Source organism: Panthera tigris, chromosome A1 (genome assembly GCF_018350195.1).
Source record: "Panthera tigris isolate Pti1 chromosome A1, P.tigris_Pti1_mat1.1, whole genome shotgun sequence".
Classification (NCBI taxonomy): Eukaryota; Metazoa; Chordata; class Mammalia; order Carnivora; family Felidae; genus Panthera; species Panthera tigris.
Genome location: NC_056660.1, coordinates 68,430,376 through 68,442,739, shown reverse-complemented (window position 1 = coordinate 68,442,739; position 12,364 = coordinate 68,430,376). Strand labels below are relative to the sequence as shown.

At 42.2% G+C, this 12,364-nt stretch overlaps 1 long non-coding RNA gene across 1 annotated transcript; it reads right to left on the bottom strand.

The window, feature by feature from the left end:
* Positions 1 to 4,226: 4,226 nt before the first annotated feature.
* On the bottom strand, positions 4,227 to 11,105 carry LOC122231068. Its single transcript, XR_006208186.1, has 3 exons — positions 10,987 to 11,105; positions 6,814 to 6,928; positions 4,227 to 6,018 (listed from the first exon to the last, which is right to left on the bottom strand). It is a non-coding gene; the product is annotated as an uncharacterized LOC122231068 (long non-coding RNA).
* Positions 11,106 to 12,364: the final 1,259 nt, after the last annotated feature.

The following is a 12,364-nucleotide window of genomic DNA, read 5'->3' as shown; positions in this document are numbered from 1 at the left end:
GCCAAGAGCCCAGCAGTCTTGGGTCTATGGGAGAGACTGTCAAGAGCCAGGATGGAGCTCGTTGGAAGGTTGGAAGGAACTGCTGGTTAATACTTACAAACTAGGCTGTGTGTGTGTGTGTGTGTGTGTGTGTCTGTGATAAACATTTTCTTTAAATTTCTATACAGTTTTATAAAAATATAGATCTCACATACAAATGACATCCAATCTAAAGACAGTATGAGAAGAAAAGTCGGATGAGGGTGTCTATGTAGATGGGTGTTTCAGTTGCATAAATCATTATGCAGTTTAGCAGGGAACAGAATCTTTGATGCAAAAATTAAAAAAATAAAAGATAAGATAAGCTAGGAGCTTGGCCTGGAACGGAATGAAAAGAGCCTGGCCTGGAAGTTGGCAGAACTTGGCCCAGGCCTGGCCTGTTATCCTGGGCTTCTCGAGTCCATTTGCCTGTCTACAGGTCAGTTTTCTTATCTCCAAATGAAAACAACATTTCTTGATCTTGCCAGCTCTGGGTGTGGTTAAAAAATCCCAAGTTAACATGTGAGAAGATGGTATAATGGCGGCCAATGTGTTTCATTCATGGTACCCATTTCACTGGATGCATGTCTGCTGAATATGGCTAGGTGATGTCCCTGAACTTGGAGAGCTTGTCTGTCCCATCTGTTGAGGAGGAAGAATGGCTGTCCCCTCCTCGGTCCTTGTAGCTGGACTAAGAATCAAATTGACAGGAAACAGATGAACGGGAGAAAATAAAAGTTAATTTCACATGTACAGGGAATCCACACAGAGATGGAAGCTCCAGTGACAGTCAGGAAAGATAAGGATGAAGGAGAAGGGAGGGGGGGGTGTGTGGTCTGGGACTTCAAAGGGAAGAAATGCAATTCATAGGAAGTGAAAAGGACTAAATGTTTGGTAAACAAATGTTTGCTTGGCCACTCAGAAACGATGGGACACAGAGGACTTTGATCAAATAAACCTTGCTAGTTTCCTCCCTAACCACCCAACATAGTTCATAGTATAATGTAGTCATCTGTAGTGACAGCTCTCTTCCTGGAGCAGGCCATTTATTTAAATTCTTTTTAGGCACTTGTGGGGGAGGGAAGAACTTTTCCTGAATCTGCTGGGTTTTGATTGCTTTTTGACTTAAAACAATCTTCATGCCCAAGTGGCCCATCTTGGAGAAGCCTGCCCTTGGCCCCTACACTTCTGGCTATATCACTTAATGTGGCATCAGTAGCTTTGTGCAATCAAATGTGGGGACTAATATACTAAAACCAAGTTTTCTTCTTTCCTGGATCACAGAGTTCAGTAAGGAAGACATTTAATAAACTGGGGGTGGGGGGTGTTGCATGAAATAGCCAAGGAGAGGGAAGAGGCATCAATTAAGCTAGTTGGGATACAGATGGGGGGGTGATTTGGAAGCTTTTTCAGAAGAGCTGAGTTTTGGAAGGAGGAGAGGAGGAATGATTATAAAATGATGTAATTAATAAGTTTCTTATTCATATAAAATGTTTTATGTACAGGCATTTTTTTGCAATAACTCCATATATGTGTTCTCTAAAGTCCTGTTTTCTGCAAAATTGTGGGTTAAAAATAACAGGATTTATGAGGAATATGGGATCAGACAGGTCCTTCAAAATCAACAGCACTTTGTAACTAGAGACAGATAAAAGCAGTAATAATCCAATAACACACTGGCCTGGTAAAATCTGTGTGTGGGTCTGTGACCCAATATTGGTCTTTTGCAAGTTTAAAATCCTGGGGTTCATGCATGCCTCATTTCTAACGGTGACCAGTTTCATCAACATTAAACATATAATCCAGGTAAAGTTCTCTTCTTCATTATTTTTCTTTCTTTCCCCCCCCCTTTTTTCTTTGTCTTAGAGAAAGTGCATGAGTGGGGGCAAGGGGCGGAGGCGGGGGGGGGTTGGAGAGAGAGAGAGAGAGAGAGAAAGAGAATCTTTTTTTAAATGTTTCTTTATTTTTGATAGAGAGCACAAGCACGAGTGGGGAAGGGGCAGAGAGAGAATCCCAGGCAGGCTCCACATTGTCAGCACAGAGACTGACTTGTGGCTCGAACCCATGAATCATGAGATCATGATCTGAGCTGAAATCAAGAGTCAGACCCTCAACCAACTGAGCCACTAGGCGCCCCTGTTTTTCTTACCAGGAGGAAATGTCTTTGTAGCTTCTTCATCTGTAATTGTAGCTTCCCCAAACAGGCTTAAAATAAACGCTGTGGTTTATGAAGTCACCAAACCAGCCACCGATTGTACTAAAGTCACTTCTATGGGATTTTAAGCTTTTGTCTTAAGATCTTCATATATTTCTAAGACGTTTTTCTCTTAATGCTGAGAAAAGTTGTCCTTGACTGGGTGAAAAAAATGTACTCAGACAGAAGAAACAGTTCAACTTCTGGATTATCCAAACACTGTTCTCCTATTTCTCAATTAGATAGGAGCTAATGTGTGTTAAAGGAATAGGTGTTCTAACAGAATAGATTGTAAATCATTTTAGAAAACAAAGGCATTGGACAATTGTTCATCCAAGTAAGTGGTGTTGTATTCACAGTAGGAAACTGGGCAGACGATACACTTTATGGCAAAGAATGTTCAAAACTATTGACAATCTTCATTTGAAAGTGCTTTCAAAGCCTGCTATATGGGCTGACTTGTGTCCCCCTCCCCCGCCCCACATTTGTACATTGAAGCCTGAACCCCTGATGTGACTGTATTTGGAGACAGGGCTTTTAGGAGGTAAATAAGGTTAGGTGAGGTCATAAGAGTGGGGTGGAGCCCTGGTCCAAAAGGATTAGTGTCCTTATAAAAAGAGACGCCAGAGTGCTTTCTCTGCTGTGTGAGGACACAGAGACGGTGGCCGGCCATCTGTAAGGCAGGAACCTCACCAGAAACTGACCCAGCTGTCACCCTGATCTCAAATTTCCAGCCTCCAGAACCTGTGAGAAAATAATTCTACTGTTTAAGCCACCAAGTCTATGATATTTTGTTATGGAAGCCTGAACTGACCAACAAAGAGTACTTCATATAGCCTTTTCAATATCGTCAGGATAGCAAATCTGTCTGAAGAAGGCACATTTGACTTTTAGAATCTGCCAAATGTGGTTTGAAGCCAAGGCTCCTGAATAAAAATTGGTGAGCGAACAGAATAAGAACATTTTCCAAAATAAGACAGAGGAAAATGTAGTTGTGAGGTAAAAACATTACTTTTGACTTGTGGCCAGAGACTGGATTTGGGTGTAATTACAGAAGTGAGCAAAGGCAACGTCATCACTCAGTACTTGTGCAGGCTTCCAGAGAGTTGCTTTGAAGGACAATGTTTACAAAATTATTTCTTTCTCCTTTGTAAAAGAATGAAGACATATTAATACTTAATATAGCAAATTCCAAAATTTTAGGAAATCATAAATAAATAGAAAAATAAAAATTTGCTGTCATACCGTCCCCTAAAGATAACCACTGGGAAATATTTTTAGATTTCATTCCAGAACCTCCAGCCCCCAAATATTGACACATGCACATAGGCAAGCCCATATATTTGGGGCCGCGTGGAATATGATGCTATGTATCCTGTCTTGTTTCCATTTAACATGATGTTATGAGCATTTCACAAGTAATTCAGTAGGCTCAAAAAACATAATTAGAAGTGTTTGTATAATATGAATATTATCTCTCATATGAATCTCATATGAATATCCCAATAATTTTTAAAAACTATCTATTGGAGGACATTAAAAACTTCTCCTTTTGTTTTGTAGTTAAATCTTACAAATATGAACTTGTCCAAATGGATTTGAAACTTGCATGAGGCCTTAAATTTCACTTCAGTTCTGGAAAGCTAAGTGGGCCAGTTCCCTTCGGTGGCAAAATTTTTAAAGAAATGAGAATATAGTAGGGACAGGGTCAAGAGTTGGAAAGTAATCGCCAGATAGACCATATTTTACATCACCATGGCGGACCCTTAATCCGATAATTGGCCCAAGTATTCCCAATGTACCATAAATTTAATCAGAGTGGTCTAATGTCTCAGATCAATGTTTCCAACTTTTTGTAATAAACCACTTAATGTAAAATCTATAGCTCTATGAAACCTAATTATGAAGCTTTTTCCCCTTTTTAATCAGTTAATCATAAAGCTCTCCTATATTTACACTTCAGCAAAAGAAAGACAAATGATCCACACCCTCTCATTTTTTCACACAGCTGAAATTTTAGTTTTTATTGACGGAGCAACCACAGAATACAGGCCAGAGTTCACATGCAGCACCTATAACCAACTGAAGGAAAACAGACCAACCAGAATACTATTTTCTCATACATGTTATTGTTCTATTTTGATAAAACTCTTCACAAAAAAAATTTTTTTATGTGGTTTTTCCCATCATAAGCAATTTTACGCTTCAATCTTTTGGCAGATCTAGAAGGGAAGGATAGAAAAAATTGAGGAGGGTGTTTCCACAATCACATCCCACTCTTGGAGTGACTTCTTTGTTGTTGGGTTGAGTGACCATGGGCATGGGGACCCCAGGCCCAAGAGCTGGGTCTTCTGCCTGGTTTGTCTTCTAAAAATGGGACCTCCATCTTCAGCAGTGGAAAGCCCTTCTTGAAGGCCATGATAGTTTAGCAGATGCTCTGGTCAGGAAGTGGGGTTACCACAGGCCCCACACTTCCTTCCTCCCTATTTCCTTTCCCAGTTCTTTGGGAACTAGGTCAGATGGGGGTTTTATTGGCTGAGTATGGACCCTACTGAGGAACTGATACCACATACTCCGAAGAACAGGAACTAGAGACACAGGTCACTATTGTCCTGATGTTTCTTTCTCACCTGAGGCTCCAGGGCTCATCTGTTCTTCCCGGCACTATCTTAATAGTCTCCTAACTGGTTTCCTGACTCTGGCTTTTTTGTCCTTAGCGATCAGTTCTGTCTTTCCAAACTTTATATATTTAGTTCTCGATACCTACAGGATTAAAATCCAATCTCTTAGCATGACATTTAAGGCCCTTTGAGATCTGGCTCCTCCTTGATCTCAGCCTCTCTGGCCCCACTGCTACCATACTTCAGCAGTATTGAGACAATGGTAGTTACCTGAATGGGTCTAGTTGTTGAAGGTTCTACAAGTAAGGCTTTGGGCAAGTTACTTTAGCTTCTCTGTGTGTTGGCTCATTTCAACATGGGGACTAGGCTAGAGTCTGCCTTCCAGCATTGCTGTGAGGATTAAATGAGATAATACCCAACAGGCTTGGATTAGAGCCTGGCACGTGGCAAGATGCTCCGCATATTCTATTATTATTGCTGTTATTGTTGTTATTGTTGTTGTTATTCCTTCTTCCTGGACTCTAGCTCCTTCCTCTTTGATCTGATTCCTGCCCACCCTTAAAAATGGATCAAGTGTCTCTTCCTCTGTTCAGTGTTTCCTTGCTTCCGCTAAGTAGAGATCATTGCTTCTGTTGTCTTCTCCTACACTGAGAACCTACCCCTCACATCATCATCAGGCCCCTTGCAGTTATTTGTTTACATATTCATCTCTGTCACGAGACTGTGAGCTCGTTGAGGACAAGGACCATGTCTCAGTCATCTCGGCAGTCTTCACTTAGCACAGACCTTGGCCCGCGGTGGTCAAAAGTACTTGACTTCTATGGAGTGAATTAGGATTAGTTCTCCATGGCTGCTTAGTCCCTTCCCAGGCTGGCACTTGTGTGTGAGGGTGGGTGCTGAGGTCAGCTGGATTTCAGGCACAGCCGTGTGAGGTGGTCTCTGTGCGTCTGGCCACAGAAAGACATCGTGTATGCGCGCAGCTGACTTCCCATCCCCAGCAAGCACCTCTCAGCGAATTTCTATATGCTGCATTCAGCATAAGAGCCACACCACAGCACGCAAGGGGAACAGAGTCTGAGCCTTTACCTTCCACCTGCCTGATGTACTGTCTCCAACGCACGCGAGTTGATCCTGCGCCAGTGGGAATATTTTCACGGAACTTTGAAATGAAGCTATAAGACAGACCTGGATGTAGAGGTGGGAAGGAACATTTGTTTTGTTTTCAAATATTGCACTTGCTTCATCTTATTGCCAACCAAAGTTGTCCATGCAGCAGTACCGGCCCTCCATATATCTCCTAAATAGCTCTTATTTAAAATATGATATAATTCCAAACTGTCCATAAAGATGATTAGAATAAAGCACGGAAATACCTTGCCACAGAGAAATCTATTTAAAATCAGTTCAAACTGATTTTGAAAAATTGCAAGAAGGGGAAATATGCAAAGTAGGGAAAATGTGCTATAAGGAAAAAAAAATGTGTGAGAGACTATCACTCCGTGAGAGAGCTGTAATCAGATTCCTCGGCTCTGTTGAGAGGACGATATTGGCACCTCAAAGTTTTTAAAAACGCTATTGAATTCTGAGGCTTACGGACAAGGTGCCAAGTCGATGATAAAGATTATTTGAGGGTCAAAAAAATGGAAATATTTGATAGAAGGACCCTCGAAGAAGTACCTTCACTATACTATAAAGTTTTTAAAATAGTATTAAGACACATTTTTTTAACAACGTGGAATATACTAAAGAAATAATAGTGATCCAAAAATAAAGGCAATTACAAATTGTGTATACAGAATGATGTCAAGTATGGAAAATGCACAGTAAGAAATAGAGAATTGGTCATCCCATCCTTACATCCCATGCTTCTTACTAGGTTGTGGAATAATAATGCCCTTGTCCTCCTCCTGGGTTTTATCAACTTATAAAATTAAATGAAAACATTTATTATTAATTTTGGCAAAATCATCTTTGACTCACATTTAGAACTGAAGACTTGCCAGGAGCTGTGTGCTCTTCTGGAATATTCCTTTGAGGGGCAGCAGAGATCTCAGGGGGAGTATGGACTCAGAAATGAGTGTCAGGTAGTCCAACCCTGTGGGAGGCATGTATTTGCAGCATTTCAGATAAATGGTTGTTGGGTCTTGGGACCAGAGCTGGGAAAACTTGAGTTTCCTGTTTCATGTGGACATCTACTTCACCTCTATCCCAACATCCCACACCCGCTATGAGAGCCTTAAGGTTTGGGTCAGCTAGCGAAAACACAGAGGAGAAAATGGGCAAGTGTCAGTGAACAGGAAGAAGTTCAGGAGGGGCAGGAAGGAGTGCAGGGCAAGATGGGAGCCAACAGACCGACAGAGAGCCAACTGAGAGACGGATGGATGTGGGAGCCAATGAAAATGCATAACGGCTCCATTTGGCCTGGACTGGAGGTAGGGTGAAGGCTGGATACCGCTCTCTGAAGATCACTCTGAGATTTCTTGCTTGGAAGTAGATTGTTTTTCTGCCTTCCACTTCCTCCTCCTCCTCTTTCTTCTTCTAGAAAATGAGATGGACTTCCTTCCTAGTATGAATGGGAGGAAGGTACCTAGATTTCAGGAGGCTGATAGTGACACTGACATGTGAGACCATACTGAAAAGAAACCTTTAGGTAGATTTGTATACTATCTATGCCCATCTCCCCAGGCTTCCAAAGCCCCAGGCTAGGGTCCTCATGTTTCTAGGGAGGGATACCAAAGGGGAAAATAATTTCGCCCCACTTGTCAGAATATTTGCCGCATTTCAGCCGACCCTTATCTTCGACTTAGGAGAACTGGGCAAAAAATGCTTCTTATTCTACAAAGTTCGATGACCAGTGAGGGTGCTAAGGATCCTGGAAGATCAGATGATCCAGACAGGTGGTTATACGTGTCTCTGGTCCTTGAGAATTGTGGGGAACTTGGGGAAGTGACTCAACAGACAATTTTGGGGCCCCTATTACATTTTAGGCCCTATTCTAGACAATGGGAATAGACTAGTAAGTAGTGGTCATACAGTTTTTACTATAAGGAGTTGGTCTAATGAAATATCACTTTGTGGAAGATGACGGGGGAGAAAAGGTCATGATATTCTTTAAGTCATATTGCTCATAGTTGAACATGGGAGACAGGATAGTATATAAGGGAAAGAACATGAACCCTGGCATCAAATAGGCCAAGGTGTATTTATGGATCCCAACCTCAAAAGCAATGTAATCTTGAGCAAGTTATTTAATCTCTTTGGGTCTTGTTTCCCATTTTAAAATGGATTATTGAAAAACATCAAAAATAAACTTCTCTAGATAATGCTAAATAATTTTGTAAATGTGTGGCTTTCTATAGCTTCATATCTTCACTAATACTTGGTAATGCCAGACTTTTTGGTTACCTGCCAGAAACAAAGGTAAATCTTTGGAGGATGATAATATCAAACAGAGCCTCAAATTCCTCCACAATTTTTAATATATATTCTCACTATGAAACAAATGGATAATTTGACATTCAAGGAGACAAGAATTGAGCCAAACCTCCAGAGACACGAAAGACAGAATCAAATAGATCTATGGTGGCCCCAGCTAGTGAAGGTATTCTAGACTTTGGAACAACTATATTTAACATACTTCAAGGAAGATGGAGGAAGATAATTTAAAAGGATTTTATTTTATTTAAAATTTTTATGTATTTATTTTGAGACTGAGAGAGGGAGAGAGCAGGGCAGGGACAGAGAGAGGGGAGGGGAGAGAGGAATTCTAAGCAGGCTCTGTGCTGTCAGTACAGAGCCCAAAGTGGGACATGATCTCACAACCATGAGACCATGACCTGAGCTGAAATCAGGAGTCAGACACTTAACCGACTGAGCCACCCAGTTTCCCCTAACAGTATTTAAAAAATCACTGAAAAGAAATTGTAGAGTTGAAAAATACAACTAAAAGGGAAATGGATTGCACACTTAAAAATGGTTAGATTTATGTTATGTATATTTTTACCATGAAAAGGAGAGAGCAGTGGATGGGTTTAGCAGAAAATCAGACATTAATCAATGATAAGGTGCAAGAAAGATTGGAAGAAAGTATTCAGACTGAAACACTGAAGGGAATGAAAAGCTAGAAGAGTGTAGAAATTATGCAGGGTGTGGTGAGAAGGCCTAATATAAGTGAAATTGGAGTCCCAGAAAGAGAGGAGAGAGGATATGGTAGGAGCCAATATGAAGAAATAGTGGCCAAGAATTTTCCAAAATTGATGAAAGATAATACTAATTCAGGAAGAGCTGTGAACCTCAAAGGATGAATATCCTTTGTGTATCAGACTCAAACTGGTGAAACCAAAGACAAAGAGATAGTCTTAGAAACAGCCAGAGGGGAAAAAGAAGACATTGCTCGTACCTTCTCAACAGAAACAATGAAGTCATAAGACAGTGGAATGTCAACTTAAAATGATGAAAAGAAGTAAGTGGCAACCTAGAATTCTATATTCCATTCCTTCGACTCCTGACTCGAGCCTTCCTGTGGGCATGATTTCTCTAGCAGGAGTTACCTCCTGTCCACTCAGAGATGTTCGTGCCCATCTGAAAACTGAGAGGAAGGCAGGGGGCAAACCATACCTGTCCCAGCCAGGCTGCCTCTCATGGCTGATGTTGCTTTCTGCCTGTATGGCCGGCATACACCCTGGTGACTTTCTGTCTCTCAGACCTTTGGCTTCTCTCAGATCTCTAGTTATGCTGAAAATTGGTCTCTGGCTATCTGGTCTCAGCCCCTGACACCACTTCCCTTCTCCTTCCTCTAGAGGTGACCAACAGAGCCCTGAGGTTACACAACTCCAGGGGGGATTTCCAACAGAACTTTTGTGAAAGGCATTATTGGCAGATCTTTACATATAATAAAGTGTTAATGGTGCGTTCTGGACTTGGGCAAGTCAACTGTTGTTACAGCCATTGTACTTGAAAGTGGGAAGTTTGTTGAAGCCCGAAGTGCAAGTCAGTTGAGAATTTTTTCTTGTCCTACATTTTTAGTTTGGTCTATTGTTTTGATGGGGCCAGTGTCTCCTCCCTCCTTCTTGTAATAACCCGCCTTCTGGTCTTTTTGGGTCTTCTCATCATAGAACCCATTCTTCTGGCCAGAGTGGTAGGCAACTGACTTGCTCGGTCACTCATAGTTCCCACTGGAGATGGCCATGTGACCCAGGACAGGCCAATCAGAGCCCTTCTCTGGGATTCTCTATGCACACACTGGCAGAAAGATGTTCTCTTTTTTGCTGTGACTTTGTTAATCTGGGGCTCTGAGCCTAAAACTGCCTATGGCTAAGCCCTGCAGTTCTATACACCTTAAGGACTAGGAAGGACCTGGCCGAGTGTTGGGAAGAGAGAGACACAGAGATAGAGATAGAGAGAGGCAGGGACAGAGATGCAGAAGAGACAGAGAGTTAGAGACAGAGAGACACACACAATACATTATTACATAGAATACAACTATATTATTATACTTATAAATAAACCTTTACATGCTTGGTTTTGCTTCAGACAGTTTTCCTTGAATTTTTAATCTCTTGCAGAACACCCCTGAAAGCAATAAAATCTTGGTACCTTAGGCATTTCTTACACAAGGTCTCCGACAGTAACCACAACACGCACATTACTTCATAAGCCCATGAAATGTGGGGCTGCAGAGCTGGGGCAAGGTCTCTGGCAAGTGATTTTAAATCAACTTAAAGTAGCATATGTGAAACAACAGCCAGCACGCGCGCCCAGCCAGCCCCTGCTGAGAGCACCGGTGGAAGCTAGCCTCTGCAGATGTACCGGGAGCATTCCAACCAATGGGGCTGTAATCTCCACCCTGACTCTCCCTGAGCTTAAAGGCCAGCATCCTTACTACCCTGGGACCTGCCAAACATTTTCCGAGAGGACAAGGCAAGACAAAACGTCTCTCGTTTTTGTTGTCGGCTACAATGAATGGAGAACTGACTGTTCCCACACTGCCGAGGGTATCCGGGCCGACGCACCGGTTGCCATGGTGCCCGAGTGCACTCTGCCGTTGTTGAAATCTTTGCACCTGTACCTGTAAAATACCACTGAAGGGAAGTTTCTTTTCGTGATTAAGGTAGTCAGTCATGCATTAACAGCACAGGAGAGCATTCTGCTGACCTGGAACGTGACGTCTCTGCAGGTCAAATAGGAGCACTTCACTGGTGTACAGGAGCAGATAGTTCAATGTCATTTAAAAGCATGTACTGAGAAGCAGTGGGCGTCAGATCCCTGCGGGAGTGCAGGGACTATAGACATCTTGCCCTGCGGACAGGGAGGCCAGACAGCAGTAGCTGAAAGGTTGGCATGGAAATAGAGTGAATCATAAAGAGCACAGCTTTGCTGGTGTTTGAAAGGCACCAGAGGAGAGAGAAAATGACTTGTGGAAATTTCAGTGTTTGTTGTTGCCATGTGGAGTGCCAGGATGGTCAGGGTGGCGATCAGACAGTGCCTATCTGGGTCTCTTCCTTCCCGGTCCCTTTATGGTCACCCTGGTCCAGGACCCAATTACCAACTTTTCCTGGATATTGCAGTTGACCCTGGAGTCAAGTGTCTTCCCTGAACTACACTCCATCTAGCGGGGGCGGAGGGGGTGGGCAGTGTCGTTCTATGGCTTGGCCGGGATACTCCCTGCTAAGGCAACTTCAGTGGGTCCCTTTTGCCTTCGACACAGTATCCAAGGTTCTCCATGACTGCTCGTGATTTGACTTTCCAGCTTGGTCTCCTAGCCCTCTACTTTATACACTTAGGTTTGGCCAGGTAAAAGCAGGCACTTACCTGCGATATCCACCCCCCCCCCCCATATCCTTGAAAGCTGGAATCCTCTAAGACACAAATCATTGGCAATTCTTTCATGGGTTCTTCTGTCTTCCCCTGAGTGAATGGTGATATCTCCCTTTCCCAATTCCCTTTTTGCAAGGTGCTTGTCAGTTATCTTAAATTATAATTATTTTATAATTATTTGTGAGCATCTTGAGGGCAAGACCACACTTATTTGTCTTTGTATCATGCATACATTTCAACATAGTTCCTGATTTTAGGTGTTCAATTACTGTTTGTGATGAGTAAGTGAATAAATGGATGAACGCATACACAGGTATAAATTGCTGTGGGATGTTTCAAACTGTGTCTAGCCATGACTCAGACAAATATAAAATGTACACATGTCAAAGGTTTTATTCAATTCATGAATTAACGAGGAGACCATTCAGATGTCACAACTGATTCAAAGATGAATTCTAAGGATCACGTGCACATAGAAAATAATGTGAGATGAATTTACAAATAGATGCAAAACTGGCTTGTGGAGGGTGATGGAGGGACAGGGAACTGTCATGGGAACTAGCGTGTTCTGTGGACAAGAAATATTGTGAAATCTTTGACAACCAATAGTGTTGTAGAATAGTTCAAAAACAGTGAAAAGTGCACAGATGTCATAGAATCAGATAACCCAGAGGGTGTACTTAGACAACAGGGAATTTTCTACTGAAGGCACCCA